Raw genomic sequence first — 15,423 nt, 5'->3', positions numbered from 1 at the left:
ACCCGCCAACTGTGCAGAGCAGCACTGACTGATAAGATGTAAACCATCATAGTGTGTGTTGTGTAATGGGAAGCATGTTTATTACTGTGGCCAATAGCTGATGGTGGAAGTAATGCCATAATTATGAACACATGTTCCACAGCTCACCACTTGCAGGATACTCAGGTTAACCTGTATTGTAGCATGCTGGAATGCCATAGGTGTGTAATAGTGTTACCTGCAATCTGGCCCTACATATACCCACCTAATGTCAGGCTGTGTCCATATGTGGCACCTGTCTGTGTTGTAGCAAGGCGGAACAGTGCAGCTGTGCAGGAAGGTGTTGTGAGATTGTGGACCTGATATCTGAATGTACCCCATATATAGGTATGTATATATATATATATATATATATATATATATATATATATATATATATATATATATATATATATATATATATATATATATATATATATATATATATATATATATATATATATATATATATATATATATTCTACATGTATGTCCACAAATATACAGATACCCATGTGCAGACATCTATATACACACCTATATACATCACATATATCTACACATATATAGATATATACCTTTATGCACATGTCTACATATATACAAACACACAAACATATATGTATGTAAATACATGCCCCTATATTACCACCACAGTGCTGCATGCTATGTGTGAGGGAACAGCACACATAGCAATACACACAGATATCTACAGAGAGAGAGTGAGAGAGAGAGTGAAAGCCAAAAAAAAAAACAACAGAAAAGAAAAAAACATCCATCCAGCAAAATATTCAGGAGAGACATCATTCCCACAACAGATATGTGAAGTTTATATATGCATGTAATTGACTGTAGTACTTGGTCCATAATAATGGGATAGATGATGTGGAATGATTTATATGTGCCATCAGGTGTTGTTGTAATGATGTTCAACTGAACAACTGCTAAGGACAATAGAGTCTGTCCCTGTGGGTAGTGGGCCATACCCGTCAACTGTGCAGAGCAGCACTGACTGATAAGATGTAAGCCAACATAGTGTGTGTTGTGTAATGGGAAGCATGTATATTATTGTGGCCAATAGCTGGTGGTGGAAGTAATGCCATAATGATGGACACGTTGGTTCCACAGCCCACCACTTGCAGGATTCTCAGGGTAACTGTATTGTAGAATGCTGGAATGCCATAGTGTTACCTGCAATCTGGCCCTACATATACCCACCTAATGTCAGGCTGTGTCCATATGTGGCACCTGTCTGTGTTGTAGCAAGACGGAGCAGTGCAGCTGTGCAGGAAGGTGTTGTGAGATTGTGGACCTGATATCTGAATGTACCCCATATATAGGTATGTATATGTGTATATATATATATATATATATATATATATATATATATATATATATATATATATATATATATATATATATATATATATATATATATATATATATATATATATATATATATATATATATATATATATATATATATATATACACATATATATATATATATATATATATATATATATATATATATATGTATATATATATATATATATATATATATTTCTACATGTATGTCCACAAATATACAGATACCCATGTACAGGCATATATATAAACACCTATATACATCACATATATCTACACATATATAGATATATACCTTTATGCACATGTCTACATATATACAAACATACAAACATATATGTATGTAAATACATGCCCCTATATTACCACCACAGTGCTGCATGCTATGTGTGAGGGAACAGCACACATAGCAATACACACAGATATCTACAGAGAGAGAGTGAGAGAGAGTGTGAAAGCCAACAAAAAAAAAAAAAAACAACAGGAAAGAAAAAAAAAATCCATCCAGCAAAATATTCAGGAGAGACATCATTCCCACAACAGATATGTGAAGTTTATATATGCATGTAATTGACTGTAGTACTTGGTCCATAATAATGGGATAGATGATGTGGAATGATTTATATGTGCCATAAGGTGTTGTTGTAATGATGTTCAACTGAATAACTGCTAAGGACAATAGAATCTGTCCCTGTGGGTAGTGTGCCATACCCATCAACTGTGCAGAGCAGCACTGACTGATAAGATGTAAGCCATCATAGTGTGTGTTGTGTAATGGGAAGCATGTATATTACTGTGGCCAATAGCTGGTGGTGGAAGTAATGCCATAATGATGGACACGTGGGTTCCACAGCCCACCACTTGCAGGATACTCAGGGTAACTGTGCTGTAGCATGCTGGAATGCTATAGGTGTGTAATAGAGTTACCCTTCAATCTGGCCCTACATATACCCTCCTAATGTCAGGCTGTGTCCATATGTGGCACCTGTCTGTGTTGTAGCAAGGCAGAACAGTGCAGCTGTGCAATGAGATTGTGGACCTGATGTCTGAATGTACCCCATATATAGGTATATATATGTGTACATATATATCTATGCATATATATATATATATATATATATATATATATATATATATATATATATATATATATATATATATATATATATATACATGTATGTCCACAAATATGCAGATACCCATGTGTAGACATATATATAAACACATATATACATCATATATATCTACACATATATAGATATATACCTATATGTACATGTCTACATATATACAAACACACATAAATACATACATAAATACATTTCCCCTATATTAACACAACAGTGCTGCATGCTATGTGCAAGGGAACCGCACACGTAGCAATACACACAGATATCTACAGCTGTCAATGTGTGCAACATGGACAGGTATGTCACATGTGAACCCCTTGTTGGGACCACATTGCCCTTGTCTGTGAAGTATGGAATGGGAATATGGGGAAGTATGGCAAGTATAGTTGTGGAGGTGGACAGGGTTGGTAGATATAGAGGACAGCCTACATGGGTGGTATGTGACACATGTGGTGGGTAAACACCCTGGATGGTGTGTGTGATCTGTGATGTGGAAGCCCCAAGGACCCCAATATGGACACAATAGGAACAAGTCTCCCACCCACTGCTACTCACAACAGCAGTCCATGTCCCAAAGGTGCCTGGCCTGGAGGCTGAGCAGGAGGAGCATTTGGACCCTGTGAATGTGTACTGGGAGCCTCAAGGTGATGTAGCTCATCCCACATGTGTCTTTGGAGACTGCTATGGAACATACCCCGGACTTGACCTCAGGGGACAAGATCATGTCTGTGTGTGCCCCCAGCAGGGGGGACAACGTCCCCTGAGTTGGTTCCACCTGAAGGTATTGCTGGACCAGTACATGAGGAGGCCCCAGGGTGGGTCCCACATGTGATGTGGCCTGGTAACATGGGCAGATGAGTTTGGAGAGATGGTTCTGCTGGCCAATAGTCCATAAACATGCTATTGTGTCACTGTTATAGAACATATGTGGGTAGTAATAGTCTACACAATCCTGGAACATGTCCAACAGCATACATAGATATCCCCAATAACACAGAATGTCAGATGTTCAGCAATCACATAGTAAGCATACCACAGGGCATATATGGAACCATAGTGGCCCTGACAATGGCATGCAGGTGAATAGTGTGTAACAGGCCAGCAATGATAGCGTCCACACAGGGAACATGGCTACAAACATATCGCACAAAGTGTGGTACAATACAATATCTGTCCCACTGGTAGGTAAGCTGTAGCCATACCTACCTGAGGTGTGTGCAGTTTGTTGTCACTGATATGGTGGGTGGGTGACAGTGATGTGTATTCAGAACTGTGGTAACCTCGTTTTATGACTTGCTCACACCTGTTTCCATCTTTATGTCTTTCAGGCAAGATGTCACATGGAAAGCTCCCAGCTTACTCAGCTGCTGAGAATGACATTGTGATAAACCACCTAATCCAGCACTAACCTGTCTTGTTTGGCCGTGCCGCCCATGAGCAGAAGGAGTGGACTGCCCTGTGGAATGACCTAGTCCACAGGGCCAATGATGTCAGACTGCACAACCTCAGTTATGAGCAGGTCCAGCATCATTGTTTTGACCTGCTTTGCAACACCTGTCGATGTACTGCTGCAGTCCGGGGGGGATCACCTCACAACAGGGGGGCCATGCCATCTATCCCCCTGACACATGTTGAGGATCTCCTAGCCAGCCTCATGGCACCTGCCCATCCGCATAGCCAACAACTGCTGGACACCATTGTGGAGGTGGGTGCTACCCACACACTGGCTGAGGAGCATGCAGGTAAGGCCACAGGGCACATCAGTAGACCACTGTTGCGTATGCATCCGCATCTGTACAGGTAGATCATGCATATCAGACATGTCATAGATAGCTGCATAGTAGTGATAAACAGATGTGCATACGTGGCAGTATTGTGGACATGTACTGTCAATGTATTGTAATGCTGCACCCACCCTGTAGCAATGCCACAGGTGTGGCCACTAACTTTTCATCTCTCACCTTCTTATGTAGGTCCCTCCGGTATACCACCAAGGCAGCAGCCTGTAGCTGGTGAGTATGGTTTATGCTAATGCTTGCAATAAACTGGGCATGTAATGGCTATGATATATTCCATGCAAACATCTAACACACCTACCCAGAATACATGCTGTACATGTGCACGTATGGTTGCTGTTAAATGAATGGCATCAGAGTGGTGATCGCGATGTGATATTGGGAAGGGTATGTCAGACACCTGCAAGATAACTAACATCCTGTCATTGCGGAATGTGTCCACAGGGAGTAGCATAATGGTGGGAGACATGCCCTACAGTAGGGACATGTTTGAAACATCACCCGTATACAGTGCAACACCAGTGAATATACCAGTAGTACAATGGCAACTGTTGCAGCGTTACACTATGGCATAACGTATTACTGTGGTCCACATTATCAGCTGGGACTAGGCGGTAACATGTGGTGTTAAGTGCATAGAACACTGCAAATTGACACACGTGTAGACCTTACTTGACAAGCATCTACAAAAAGGCTGAGGGTGGGGCGGTGTCAGCATGACACTAGTGCACTTCAGCAGGGATCCTAAGGATGCTAAGAATGGCTGTATCTGCACACAGTCAGGTTCAGGAACTGAGACAGATATAACCCTACCCCCACAGCAATAGTGATGGCAGTGTGTGAACACCAAGGGATGTGCACACGAGTAGACCTTGCAATCATGCAGATTAGGGGGACATGTGTAGGGCAGACTGAACATACACTGGCAAATGCCGATGGCCCATGCTAGTATACCCGGAGTGTATGCATCGCTGTCAGCATCCACACACCTAACACATTCCGTAGACACTGCATGTGAATGTATAGGACATATGTCACATATCAGGCTCATGTACTGTTAATATATGCGGTGATGTGGTCTCATGGCAGATCAAGGAAGGGTGTGTCATATCAATAAGGGTGTGTACACTCCCCATAGCCATGGTATGCTCTGACTGTTGTCAGTGTAATAGTATTGGATTTGTCATACATGGTCAGCTGATGTTGAGAGCTGTAAACCAGACATCAGGCATTCACAAATGACATCTGTCCACATATCATCCCAGGTATGTGTTGCTGAAAAACATAGGGGCTGTGAGCATTAAAGCTGACATAACTGACACAGTACTACACATTCAGCAATGGGTTGTGCACCTGTGAGGTGCGGTGCACAGTACATGGCAGGGTGCAGAACAGGTGCACAGCAATACTGTGTACATGGGTGCAGTGGTATCCAGGGGAAGTGATCATCACCTAGTAACACAGCACATGCATCACACACATGTATACTGTTGTTAGCATGGATTGACTATAGCTCCACTGCATGCTGTTGTGTACCATACATTATGCATGTTGACAGATTGGTAATAGGAGGACTGTGTGTACTATCATTGTGCAACCTCACCTGTATGTGTGTGTGTGTCCCGGTGGGTGGTTAGTTTGTCTGTAGGGTCATTCTGGTGAAGTGGGGGGAGGTTGATGCATGTAGGATGCGTGTGTGAATGTGTGTGTGTGTGTTTGTGTGGGTATCCATGTATGCACATGTGTGTTTGTGAGGTTGTTCATTCAGCAGTACTTCCCTTTTGGATCGTCCAGTACATGGACATGGACTGACACATGACACACCAAGAATACTTGTCACAAATGTAATCACAGGACAGCTGATAGTATAATAATGTCTGTAGCATGGAACAGGCATTGGGAGGGAAGGTAGACACCAGGTATACCCTTAATATCGCATTCAGCAGAGAGGTGACTGACAACCCACGTATGTAGCAGTACAGATTCACTGGGGAATTACTAGACAACAGCAAGGAGTGTATCCATATATTACAGTTGTCACATGATAGGTTGATTGAGCAGCATATCTGGCATGTACTGAGCAATACATACACATGACACTCCAGTACATGATATTATGGAGTGTACATAGTAGCCCCTCACATATAGGGGCCATGCTCATGATGTCCGGACATACACAGGGTGAACACTGAATGACAGCAGTGAGGCCATGTAAAACCACTCCACTCTGGTCAGGGAAGTAATGGAGTAACAGGTCTTATGTTGTGATCATTTGTCTAGGCATTTAGAAGAACGATATGTTAATGAGTGGTATTAATGAGTGTATGTTACCAAGTGTGCTGCAGGATGGAGAACGCATGGGAATATATGTGGGACTGTCGTTAAAGTCATGGACAGGTAGGTATTATGATGGTGTGTGTGTGTGTGTGTGTGTGTGTGTGTGTGTGTGTGTGTGTGTGTGTGTGTGTGTGTATGTCTGTACTGTTATGCAATGCTGTACAGGTTTTACAGTGTGTTTATTGTTTTCCCCCACAGGTGGCAAGGTGGGTCAGGGTCCCTCCTGCATGCAATCTGATGCTGGTGTCCATACAGACAACGAAGATGATGATAGTACTGTTGCGGCACAGGTGGGGTTGTCAGGGGCTGAAACAGCACCATCATTTGACATCCCCCTTTTAGGCATCCCAACCACGCATACAGTTTCAGTGTCTATACATACCCCATCACCAGTAGCCATAGTGGAGGGACAGCTGGCATTTGGTGGCAGTGCACAGGAGAGTGTGGTAACCATGCCTACTGTGTCTGGTCACAGCAGGCATAGCCGCATGTCCAGCAGGGCACCACATAGGCAGATGTCCCAGGGCACTTGTGGTAGGGTCGCTGGTCATCATGCCCTGGCAGATGTGCCACAACTGGTAACACCAGGCGCATATTTCAGGCTGTCATGGCGGAACAGGCAAATATGCAACATTACACCAGACAGGGCCTGAGGCTGCTGAGGGCTCCTCTCACATCTGCAAGTGACTTCTGTGAATTGTCTGGTGCCATCCGTACTAATACCAAGCTCATGGATAGACGGTCTGGTGAGATGATGGCCCTCATTGACTGTGGTATGTCCATACTTGAATGTGTGGTGGGAGTGTGGTGACGGCCGCGTGGATGTAGGCCAGCAATGTCAACAGCTGGCAGTCAACGTGGACATGCTAGGCTACCAAGGGGCTCCCATAGTGGCAGTACCAGCCCCGGCACTGTGGGGGTCGCTGCCCACACCACACCACAGAAGGCCATTAGCATGTGGTCCTGGCCAGTCGCTGGAGGGTCCTGGCTCCAGTGGACATCTATCATCATCAGGGGAGAGTAGCACATCAAGGCCTGTACCTGGATGTGCCCATGGAACCCCTGGCAGGCACAGTCCATGTGTCCATGGCCAGAGGCAGTGAACTGCACACCCTGCCAGGTATGGTCTGCAGCTGTCCATAAACACCTGTGTAGGGTAGCCACATGGCAGAACTGTGCGCATGCATACCCACACACTATACGAACACACATAGGGCAACTCCATACCTACACACACCACAACACCACATCCAGTTCACCTCATTACACCCCTCATCCATACACATGGTGTCAAATGTATGGCCCACCCTCAGCCTCTGGCAAACCAACAACACACCCGGTGAATATGATGATACCTGTGCCACATCCCTGTCATCCATAACATTGATGCAGGGACAAGCTAATATGGTTCTGATGCACATAGTGACTGTACTACAGTGTGTCAAAGTACTGCAGTGTAACATGTTGTCAGGAGTAAAGTTTAATGCATAAATGTCAGGTAGTGTAGCAGTCCAGCAATGATGCATTATAGCTGTTAGTAACACTGGTTGATTGTTGTCTCCATAATGTTATCCATTTGTGTTGTAGGTGTACATGTGTCAGCACAAGGATGGTCTGCAGTCATATTCCACAATGGGGTATGGTACTGTGGTGACACCATGGCTGTGACATATCTGGGGTACAGTTGAACACGTCACAGGTTTGTATAACAATTATTGCCTGTGCCACATGGACAAGTGATCTGCTGGGACGTGCATAACCTGCAACCTGATGTAGACCCATCCACATACACTCACACTCTTACTTGGCAACACTGGGACTAGACCTCTACCTAGGTATGTAGTGCTACTGCAGTGTGTGGCTTTCATTACACACACCACACAGTGATTAGGGTGAGGTGTGTCCCAGGTTACATGTTACATGCAGAACATCCCCAGACATGTACAATATGCTAATGGGGGATGTAATGGGTGTATATGGACAATACATAGTGTGATATACCTTCATATGCACATTAACAGACACGTAACAGGCAGACACATCCAAGAGACCTGTGCCTATCGCTGCTAACTAACTTGACCATGTGTCCAATGTGTTACAGGTAGGCTGCACACAGCACATGCATAACTGAGCTGGATTGTGGTGTCAGTTACCTGTATGGTTGATGGTGACAGTGTTAACCATAAAGTGGTACATGGGACATATACTGGGTGTACCTTGGTGTAATGACAGTGTACACAGCACCCACATCCCCCAGTGGATATTGTACTCCCTAAAACCCATGATGACACTCTGACATACCCACCATCACACATTGCCCATGACTGTGATATAACCCATTGTATATCCCAACAATGGTACTACAGGGATATGCATCTAATGCACATGGCACAGGCATAGTAGGGTGTTGCATTGTCATGCCTCATCTATGGGCAGCAACAACACTATCTGTGCTACTGTGTGGCAATGGGTAGTGTAATAGGAGTATGTGGTCTTGGAATGCTGCACCCTACAGATATACGGGCATGCACACATACACACACTTGCCAGAAGTCAATGAGTATCCCATGCCTATCGACCCATTTGTACAACACTGTTGTGCTGGTACTGTGAGGCTCATGTAGCCGGTATGGAGAGGAGTGTAACAGGGTACATGTAATGTGCCATACAGCAGCAGCCACAACTGATTATGGCAATGGGTGTTGCGGTAGTTGTGAAGGCCCTCATGGAATTCCCAAGTACAGGTGTGCTAAAACACAGACGCTGCTATACTCAGTAATGCACACATACACATGTGTCAGTACTGGGGTGCATCACTGCAGGTGGTCATAGCTGTGTACCTAGCTATTGTCCATGGAGAGATGGGTTGTGTAGGGGATGTGTGTACAGTGGTATCCTGCCGCCTGCCATGTGGCAGCAGGCAATCTATCAACAGACACCACTGTGGTGACCCTCAAGGTCAGAGAGACATGCATCAGCCAATCCTCTGGGTGCCTCCTGAGCATGGCCACTGAGGTGATCAAGTTGACATGTATGCAACATGTATTACAACACATAGTTAGTGTCTGTGATGGAGACCTGTACCCAAGCATGTTCTGTTGACTGTGGTAGTGTAGTGAAAGTACCCGTGGCATGTGGTGCATACAGGGTGTTTTCTCGTATATGTGCCAGCTCTTACACAGCTGGGCAGACATGTAAATGTCAATCAAGCATAGGTTGCCTGTACATATCCCAGCTGGATACCTGCCATCTGCATATCTGTACAGGGACTGACAGTCATCAGCTTGGTAAGTAGCTATGTAGTAGGATGAATGTGTTGATAGATAGACATTTGACAACAATATGTATCCCATAACTACATGTTGGAAGCCCTCACTAAAATGTGCTGTACAGACAGTAGTCTACAGTTACATTCCTCATGTTGGATCATTATCCAGTAGGGGATATATACTGTGACACAGCTCACACACCAGGGGTACAACAGGGAGGCCTCAGAGTCCAGCTATACCTGCAGGTGTGCCTGTTGTCAGTACTACATTTAGCACTCTACTCTTGCCTGGGACAGCACTGTCAACAGTAGTACTGCCATGATACACTACATGCCAGTGTGACAGCACGTACCCTGGGCTACTACCCCTGTATGTAACACATTCACATGGATAACAGTGCTGTGTACAGGCCTCATATATGTCTGTGTCTCACACATGACCCTCACACCCCTTGCTACTGTAATGTCAGCACATAGGCGCATGTATTGTACATGGCATTACATACACTTATTACAGATGTCATTACCACGCTATGTTATTAGACTGGGTGATGTGAACTGGTTACCAGGGCTAAGCCATGCTTAGCAGTTATCAACGTTGCTTCAATATAACAGCTAAGCTGATTTGTGCACTGGTAAGAGAAGCCTACACTGTGTAAGTGCCTACATTTACCCATAGATTAGCAGCGCTTACTGTCGTGCAAACCCAGGCAAACTTGCTTACAGCTGCTCAAAATTGCCTTAATCACTCTGTATCCAACAGCTCTTGTTCTGCCAAGCAACAAAATGAACAGCCCTTGCAGGTCTTGAACCCAGGACACTATAGTCACAACATTTAACCACTATGCCATGACCACTGTGAAGACAGCTGTTGTTTTTCCAATATATCTGTCAATACACATATTGATTAGTATTAAATAATTGTCTTTACTTCCACAATTGTGTAGTACTTGTTATTAATATGACTGTTGCATCACATGTATTGTTATATCATAATGTACACATAGGTTCATAGGTTTATAGGTTCATACTAGGCTATCTGCCCTAGGGCATTTATAAGCCTAGCCAGAATGTGTTTGGCTTTCGCCACCCATTTTAAATTTATTTTGCTATGCCCATTTTCGAGGTTAGTATACTGTGCCTCTGTCTAACAGTGACACAGAAGTGATACCCGGGGTAAACCTATGATCTCCCATCCACTCATCAAGATTCCTCTTGAAGAGAGTCAATGAGGGACTCTGCCTAACCTGGACTGGGATTTTATTCCAGAGTGAAGGGAGCCTCTGGGTTATGAATCTGTCCGTCCAACATGTCCTATTTATTTCAGTTCTGAGATATATACGGTGAAATACATCTGGGAGGGTATACACAACCATGAGGTTTACACATGACAGGAATATGGATATATACATATATGTTGATATATGTCTACATGTACATACATATGTATATTCATACATATGTCTGTATACACATCTGTATAGTGCATCATATATATGTCCATGTGTGGATCTCTTCGTATATACATCTATATATATATCTATATATATATATATATATATATATATATATATATATATATATATATATATATATATATATATATATATATATATATGGCTATATATGTATGCACATCCGATGTGTACAGATATGCCTATTTATGTAGATATCTATTGGTCTATATTAGAAACCGAAAAAGACTAAATCCCGAATGTATATACATTGACACATAAAGGTCGATGTACATACAAAGCGAAACATGTAAACGGCGAAAATCAAAATGCCGAACATGTTTTGTAATCAAAACGTGTCAAACAGGTAAGCAGAATAAAAAATAAATATTAATTTAATATGCTTTTGCAGGGGGGGGTCAAGCCCCCCAGCACCCCCCACACCCAGTACTTAAATATACCAATTCCAAGATTGCACTACAGTGGGGATAAGGACATATTTCCTTATCCCCACCATCACGCTGCTGGCTAAAAGACACATTCAGCTTTTTGAATTTCGCCGTTTACGTGTTTCCCTCTGTAGGTACATCGACCTTTATGTGTTGATGTACATACATTCGACATTTAGCCTTTTCATGTTTCTAATATGTAACCGATATCTATAACTATAAGTGCGTACATATCTATTCTGATATATCTATTACTGTCAATATATATGTAGATATCCATAAGTATATGTGCATATGTATCTCTATCTGTATATGTGTAGACATATATTGCTGCGTATATGTAGATATCTGAGTGTTTATATATATATGTATATATATATATATATATATATATATATATATATATATATTTTTATATGTACATATACATATCCATCTATGTATGTCGATATAGATATATGGATAATTATATATAAATATATGTTCACCATATGTCCAGAAGATGGAGTAGAGTCCTACCTCAGCCCCAAAAGTCCCAACCTCTTAGTGCAAGGGGATGTCAGGTATGTATTTCAGGTATATATGTAGACTGTTGCTACTGTAATAGGGGTTGACCTAACAGAAATGTTGTGTGTGGGAGGTCACATCTGCTTGTAACATGTGTGCCACTGGCTACTGACAGACATCCTAAGGACATCATAGTACACTACCACTGCTAACACAGTAATGATCCTGTGGACTACAGCAGAGATATGGCCAATAAATGTGGACAGTCTGACACACTCTTGCCAGTCCAGAGGTATACACAAAACTCCTGAGCTTGAGGCCATGGCTTTGACACCAGGCATCAGTCTCAGTGAGGCCCTTTTGTAGGATGTCCACATCATTAGGAGTTTTGATTATGGCTCCAAGTTTGCAGTCATCTGCGAACTTTGTTAGCCAAAGACCTTCTGTGTTAGCCTGTACTTCAGAGAAGTAGAAAGGACCCAGGACTGAACCCTGTGGTACTCCACTTGTCACTGGTCTGAAGTCGGATTTGGAGTCTGCTACTTTCACAGTGTGGGTTCTGTCAGTGAGCCAGTCGGCAACCCATATTGTGACAGAGGGATTTATACTTAGTTTAGTGAGTTTATCTATAACTCCAGAGTGGAGGATGGTGTCAAAAGCATTGGCAAGATCTAGATAGGCTGTGTGAACCACCTTTCCCTTGTCTACGGCTTTGGTGACTGCTTTAAAGAAGTCTATCAGGTTTAGGAGACATGATCTGCCTTTTACAAACCCGAACTGGGTGGGATCCAGAGTTTGGAGATTACCAGTGTCTTTGTTTATAAGTTCCATGATGATACGTTCCATGGCTTTGCAGATCAGGCTCGTCAGGCTAATGGGCCGGTAGTTCCCAGGGTCCATGGTGGCTCCCCCCTTGTGGAGTGGGAAAACCATTGCTGTACACCATTCAGCAGGCACAAAGCCTGATGTGAGGCTATGATTGAACATGGTACTTAGGTGGGGTGCCAGTTCGTTCTGTAGTTTGTGTAGAACGCAGCCTGGGATGTTGTCTGGTCCCATGGATGCTGTGTTCTTGGCTTTGGAGAGTGCGGTTTTTACCTGTGCAGCCGTGATTACAGGAACTTTGCATTCTTCCAGTATAGAGATGGGCTCTTTAGGGGGTTAGAGGGGGGTAAAGTTAACACTGAACCTATCTGCCAGGATGTTGGCAATATCAATTGGGTCTGTATATTTAGTGCCATTGTGCTGTAACTCAGAGCAGATCTGAGTGTTGCCATTGAGATTCTTGACATAGCTATAGAATGCTTTGTGGTTGTCTTTAGAATCAGTGGCAATTTTGTTTTCATAACTAGCTTTGGAGGATTTTATCAGGGATCGCAGCTTCTTACTGAGGCTGACCAGGGAGCTCCTCCACTCATGGGATTTTACCCTCTTTTGCAAGAGTTTCTTCCTTCTGTTGTACAGTTTGTTTATGGCAGGGGACCACCAGATTGGCTTCCTTTTTTTTGGAGGATAGCATCTTGGTTCTGTTTGGGATAGCAGGATCCATGCCCTCATGTAAGTGCTTATAAAGTGCAATTGTACAGGATTCAGTAGTCGTAACTGTATTGTCCATCTGCATGGGTGTCATGAAGTTCACCACTTCTGTCTTAAGAAGCATGAAGTTGGCTTTGGAGAAATTTTTTACCATGGTTTCCTTAATGGGGGGGGTGGAGGCAGAATGTGGATATCTAGGGTAATTAGCTTATGGTCGGATCGGACCAATGAGGCATTGACTTCAGGTGTGGAACACTGGTCACTCATATTGGTAATGACTAGATCTAGGATATTGTTGCCCCTGGTGGGGGTGTGGATAAGTTGATCCAGGGCATTGGAGTTTATGAATTCCAAAAAGCGTTGAGTGAAGGAGTTGGTACATGAGTAGTTTTCCCAGTTAATGGTGGGGTAGTTGAAATCGCCCATTATTAGGGTGTTTGGTTGAACCCTAATATTTTCCAATACATCAAGAAAAGAGGAGTGGGAATCCTGGGGCATGGTGGGTGATCTGTAGCAAGCTACAATTTGGATTGCAGTTTTGCCCAGAGTTAGTTGCACTTGGATAACCTTGGCTGCATTATGCTGAGCAACTAGCCTGGAGGTGTGGATATCCTTAATGAATATGTATACACCTCCGCCTTTGGTGTTCTGGTCCAGGTTACATGGCCGAAAAGTGTGGTATGAGTTATAGCCTGGTAGTGCAGGGGTGCTCTCTGAAGCCTTGAACCAGGTCTCAGTCACTGCACAGATATCGATGTTCTCCATTTTAAGGAGTGCCTCGAGTGAGTGCATTTTGAGATTTAGACTTCTATCATTGAGAAGCATTACCCTCAGTTTTTGCTTGCCTGTTCCTGTTACACTGGTGAATTTGTCATTTGAACCTTGCCTAAAAAGACACTATAGAGGCAGCAAGGGCCTTAGCCAGTATCCAGAATCCCAGGGGCGACAGGTGCAGGCCACCTGTGGCAAAGCATCATGGTCTGTCGACCATGTCATCCCAAGCAGACAGATACTGGATCTCCTTAGAATGACTTGACCATGACAGGAATGGACCCCATTCCTAAGTCAAAGTACAATTAAAGTTCATGAAATTAGTATTGTTTCACTCTTTGATGTTAGCCAAAAGTGCTCTTTGTAGCAACCGCAATGTGCCCAGCAATAACTCCTTCTGCAGTTCATATGGCGTTACATGTTTTGGCAGCATATTTAAATAGGATTGCAGACTCTTTTTTATAAGATCTGTTGCTACTACTACTACTGTTTGAACTATCTGGGTATCATTCTTCCACAATGTTCTTGTTTCTGCTTGCAAATCCTGATATTTTATAACTTTGTGTCTCTCTGCACACAGGACACTGTAGTCACTGGGTGTGGTGATTTCAATGATCAGTGCTACTTTTGTCTTCTTTTTCTGGACCACTATATCTGGTTTTCTAGCGTCTATCATTTGAACTGTTGGTAATGGGTGATCCCATGTGGTGTAGACTTCATTATTTTCTATGATGCTTTGTGGCTCATATTTGCAGTGTTTTTCAGCCACTTCAGTACCATAATGTTTGC

The sequence above is a fragment of the Protopterus annectens genome, chromosome 3.part1 (genome assembly GCF_019279795.1).
Source record: "Protopterus annectens isolate FY-2018-M chromosome 3.part1, PAN1.0, whole genome shotgun sequence".
Classification (NCBI taxonomy): Eukaryota; Metazoa; Chordata; order Ceratodontiformes; family Protopteridae; genus Protopterus; species Protopterus annectens.
The sequence above is the reverse complement of the archived record's forward strand: the minus strand, read 5'-3'. Positions refer to the sequence as shown.